Below are 5142 nucleotides of genomic sequence, written 5' to 3'. Positions count from 1 at the left end.
GTTGGGCGGTGGCCGCCTCGGGGGCGCTGAGCGGGGCGGGAGGGCGGCCATGGCGGAGCGTCGCGCGGCCTCGGTGCGGCCGGCGCCCCCCAGCGGGAGCCCCCCGGGGCGCTGCGCGTGGCCGCTGCCGGGTTTGAGCGAAGCTCCGTGGCTGTTCTTCACGGGGAAGGCGGGCACCAAAGTGCTCGACCCTTCTCCCACTGCAGGAATCTATGGAAGAGCCCTCTGAACGTGGTCCGAGAAGCTCTCAGCTTCCCGGGGCGCTGCTGGCCTTTTTTGTTCYGTGCCAGCTCAAAGTCTGAAACCTTTCAAAGTCTGAAATCGTATCTTTTAGATCTGGAGATAAAAGAATAGCCCAGCTGGAGGCATTCTGCCAATGCCAACTGCAAGTACAGAAATCCAGGCTTCCCTAGAGAATCCAGGCTACATACTCAGTAGCAGGAAAGGGTGGAGTTTCTTGGTATTAACTGTAAGGTAAATGAGGTGCTCTGTTGGGTCAGTGGTGCTCCAATGCCAAGAAAACGAGTCCGAGAGAACTTGGTCCAAAACTACTATTGCAAGGATTTTAGGTTTGTAGTGGTGTTTCTAATGTAGTTCATGATATCAGTGCAGTGTAAGAGTTTGTATGAATGCATTAGGAATTGGATTAGGTTCTGGAGAGGGTGAACTCTTGGCTGTATGTAACAGCAAAGCATTTTGAAATAAATGGAAATTTAGGGTKTTTCTCACAGATAAAATTTTGAATTTTATGCATCATATAGACTTCCTAAGCAATGTTTATTGAAATACARGTAGTTATGTTTGCAGAGGTAAATAGTTGCAAGAAAATGAATTGTTCTGGATTTTTGTTTTATAAATAATGCGTGTTTTTAGATAAAGAATTTCTTTTATTTTTTTAGGGTCTGCAAAGAGGAACTTTTTTCAGTACGCTTGCCAGAAGGAGCTCTGTCAGAGCCTGGAATTTCGATGAGGAATGGCACCCACCAGTACAAAGGCAGTGGCGCATCTGTTGTGAATGGCAGCTGTTGCACAGCACTGAGAATGCTACATCCTCTTGCTATTTACAGACAACTGCTTCATGTGTTATCCCTTTTGTATGGACACCTGTAAAATAGACTAAATGCTTTTTCCTTTGTGAAGTCACCATGTGTTTTTCAGATACTATTTTTTAAAATAGTCTAACTAGACAAACATCATAAAATGTCCCAGAGGTTTTTAAAGTCTTAAGCGCCAAAGATCACCATACAAAGAAACACAAGGGCTTCCTCATCACTCACAGGGGTTATTGTGCCTCTGGATTAATAGCAGTGTGTAGTCTGTAACACTGGAACTTGCTTAAATCCCTGTTGTAGCGTTCATGGCTTTTCCACTAAATGTAAAATGCATGAGTTAATTCCATTCATCATTAAAAGAGGCTGTAAATTGCAGGGGGTCTTTTGTTTTAAGTTATGGTATTTCTACTACGGAAATTGAAGACAGTAAAAYGTTAGAACAACTAATAGAGATGAAAGTAGAGAAGTTCTACAGCACAGAAAGCAGAAAAGAAATATGCTGGGAAATATCTTCAGCTGACCCCTTTGATAAGACTAAGTTGTGTGACAGATCTGATGTGGAAGCAGAAATTGTACAGCAATAGGAAGTTGTTATCTCCATATCTCAAATGCTAACACAGTTTCCCCAGTCAACTATGAGATAGATCTGCTCTTGTTATGACAGCTGTTGGAAACTGATGTCAGTAGAACTGTACAATGTCTTTTGATAGTTTTAAATATTACAAATGTTAAAATATGTTTATGATGTTATCTAAGACATGATGTTTGGAGATGGCTCTATTTATAACCAAGAATTGCTCAAGCTATTTTAATAAATAAATAAATGATATTTATACTTGTGAGTTTCCTAGTCAGATTTGCTTGAAAAAGCATTGTGAACGCTCTCTTTCTGAAGACTTAAGCCTGAGGATTAATTAATGTTTATACAGCACTTTGCAAAAGTGAAGTCGTAAGTGCCAAGAATTATTATTATTTAATCTCTAAAACCGAGATCAATGAAAGGCTAAGCCGTCACAGCGCTGCTTTTTARAATAACAGAGTTGCTGAAAATCTTCCACTCCCTACTTAAGTAGGTCCAACTATGGTTTGTTGCATTTTAGTCTCGCTTTCCTATAGACATGCAAAGATTTTTTTCAGTTTAAATGAGTTAATGTGCATCTGTGTTTAAGTATATAGGAAAATTACATAAAATSCTTGGAACTTTGTACGTATTAAAAATCTTTATTTCCTAAATGAAGTTTTAGGGCCTGAAACAGCTACATATATGCAAACAGCTACATATATGAGTCCTACTGATCACTGCGATCTATCTGATCTACGAGCGTTACTTCTATGAGCAGCTTTAGTCATWTGTGTGATTGCAGGGTCAGATCCTCACAGCGATTGCAGTAATTGTTTCTGACTCAGAAAGCCCMATGTGCCTATCTTGACTCCTGATGAAAACTATAAGAATCCTTGTACTACAACTAAAATTTGCTTCTCTTTCCACTTCATAAATAGGCATGTTAGAAAATCAGCAACAAGCAGGAGAGGATGGAAGAGTGGAGAAGCTGACTGGKGAGGCATAGGTTTGGTTAATAGAATTAAATGTAAAATCTTTTCCGGAAACATACTGTAATAGATCACTGTCTTCTGAGGAAAAAATACTTCATTTTGATTTCAACAATACGATATGATACAATTTCAACAATATTCTTATTTAACAGTTAGYTATGCACACCTTATTCATGCAGTGCTAATTGCTTTCCTTATAATGTAATTGACTTGTTAAGTCAGAATATGAATTAATTGGTGGTATAGAAAATTAAATGATATCAAGTCAGGCCTAGTTGATTTGAGACTGGCATATTATCTCTTGATAGTAAATTTTGAATTTATATATATACAAATATATCTGTAATTAGAATGAAAAATAGTTTCCAGGCTGACTAATGAAAAGTGACAGCGTTTGTCTGGAAGTGCTGATAACTTAATCTTATTCAGATGTAAGCAGGCCGTTAAAATTTGATTTTGCATGTTGCAATGAAGAGTATTGAAGTATGAACATGTTGGGGGTTTTGTTGACTGATAAGCTTCCTGGAGAATAGTTTTTTCTTTTTTAACAGTCCTTAGCAGCTATAAGTTATGCTAACTTTTAGCTGCATCTTGTTAATGCTCATATACTTAAAATGTGCCTACACTCAAATTTAGATTTAAAAGAAGATATTTGAAGTTGGTATTTCTAAAAAACTCATAATCTGCCATTAAGATCATTTTCAAAGAATTCAGTGTCTGCAAAGCTGAACTGTGCAAATCTGCCCCCAATTATGGTCTTTAAGCTCTTCTGAATACCTAAATTACATTTAAATACATAAAGAGAAGGTTTCAGTCTTTTAAGAGTCTGGCTCCAACTTGCAGGCACAGAACACTCACAGGTTTGGCCAAAGCTCATCCTAAAACCTGGTCCTTTTAAAATAGGATCACAAATGTGTTGTGAATAATCTCATTCTTCCTTTATAATGACTCTTCCTTTATAATGAATCTCCAGGGTAGATGTCTATCATTTTCTTAAATGCAATAAGTGTTCGTATATGTGAATTTGAGGAAAAGAAAATGRAATGCTGGGAATGGAAATTGTTTCACTGAAATGGGAGCAGAGCTTCCATGGAGTTCAGTAAAACCAGGTGTTTGCTCTACATTAGCTTAAGGTTTCTTTAAAATCTTTATTAAAATGCCTTAAAGGAAGTTTCTATTACCGACTTAAAATGTTACTTTCATTATCAGGATTTCTTTTTGTATTTGATAACTGAACTATCATTTCCTTAATATTGAACTAATAACTTTTCTCTTTTGTATACAAGAATGTTATCTATATATTTAGTTCAAATAACTATAAGTGTTGCTTGAAGAAGGCAGAGTTTAATAAAAACATTGAAAACACATAAAGTATAAATACTGTCCAATAAATACTAAATTCCTTAGAAAATATTCCTCTAAATCCTGGCATACTTGTATTAARGTATGACTTTACAAAACTATAGACAGTTAGAATGAGCAGTGCAGACCAAAATACTATATAACCCCCAAATATTKCTTCAGTTTTCATTTGCTTGTATATTCTGTATAGCCTGTTCTCAGTAAAGTTTTGTATARCAGTTACAAATCAAAATGCTTTATAGCTAACATTCTTATATAATCTTTCAAAGTGCACACAGGGATGTGTCCTTGCACTGTTCATGAGAAACTTTGTAATTAATTAAAATCTAGCAACGTAGAACTGCGAAAAAAAACACAAAATCCAGTACCTGGTATCTGCTGAAGTTTTCCAGTGCCCAGGCTTTCTGCAACTTAATTTCACACTGCCAGAACTTCTGTATTAAATGCTTTTAGCTGCTTAAAAAAAAAAAAAAAAAAAAAAAAGTATGTCAGCACAAGCCCAGACGAAACTCCAAATCCGGGAAAATAAAATTAACCATGCAGATCAAAGGCAGACGAGCACTGAGACCAAATGCCTGTAATCTGATCAGTGATCAGTTGCCATACATCAAAGGCAGTGCTTTGGAGGGGAAAAAAAAGAGCTCCTTTTGCAGCAGGTACTTGCRCTCTTAAATTCTGCCTTTCAGTGCCCTAGTTCTTTTGTTAAAAATCGATCACTAACTTTTCTCCCCCCCCTTTCCTTTCTTGTGCTGGGAGAATGCACATGGCTCTTAAATGCTTCGGGTTGAGTGGCTGGATCCGTAGCTTTTGAGTTCCCAAGCTGTGTTGTGGATTGTGTGTTGGAAGCGTTCCCCAGTGCCAGCGGGTTCCGCTTTATCCCTTTCATCTCGCTGAGCTGCAGATCCCATGACATCATTCAATGCTGTGGGACTGGTTAGAGAGCTCGAATACAGCCTGTGGGGGAATACAGCTACAGAGCAACAAGAGTTTGCATGATTTCTAATCAGGTAAGTCCATTGTAACAAACCCAAGGCTCACTTCAAAGTTTCCATTACATTAAAGGTACCTCCTAAGAAGGGAGAATAACGTAGCTAAAAGGTTTTCTTTGTACAAAAGAATTAAAAAAAAAAAAAGAGGGAAAAAAAGGCTGTATAATTGGCTGTATAATTTTACC

The 5142-nt window shown here is 37.6% G+C and overlaps 1 protein-coding gene and 1 long non-coding RNA gene across 2 annotated transcripts in view; one reads left to right on the top strand and one right to left on the bottom strand.

The window, feature by feature from the left end:
• Nucleotides 1–4413, bottom strand: part of TNFRSF19 (TNF receptor superfamily member 19) — a 48199-nt gene extending 43786 nt beyond the window's left edge. The window contains exon 1 of the mRNA XM_026049851.1: nucleotides 4337–4413. The gene's annotated coding sequence lies outside the window, so the exon portion shown is untranslated. The remainder of the gene's footprint in view (nucleotides 1–4336) is intronic.
• Nucleotides 124–1677, top strand: LOC112956346. The gene is made up of 2 exons (XR_003251035.1): nucleotides 124–569; nucleotides 900–1677. It is a non-coding gene; the product is annotated as an uncharacterized LOC112956346 (long non-coding RNA).
• Nucleotides 4414–5142: the final 729 nt, after the last annotated feature.

This window comes from Nothoprocta perdicaria, unplaced genomic scaffold (genome assembly GCF_003342845.1).
Source record: "Nothoprocta perdicaria isolate Ctin4 unplaced genomic scaffold, notPer1 scaffold_62, whole genome shotgun sequence".
In the NCBI taxonomy this organism is placed as follows: domain Eukaryota; kingdom Metazoa; phylum Chordata; class Aves; order Tinamiformes; family Tinamidae; genus Nothoprocta; species Nothoprocta perdicaria.
Note: the sequence above shows the minus strand (reverse complement) of the source record. Positions and strands in the feature narration are given on the sequence as shown.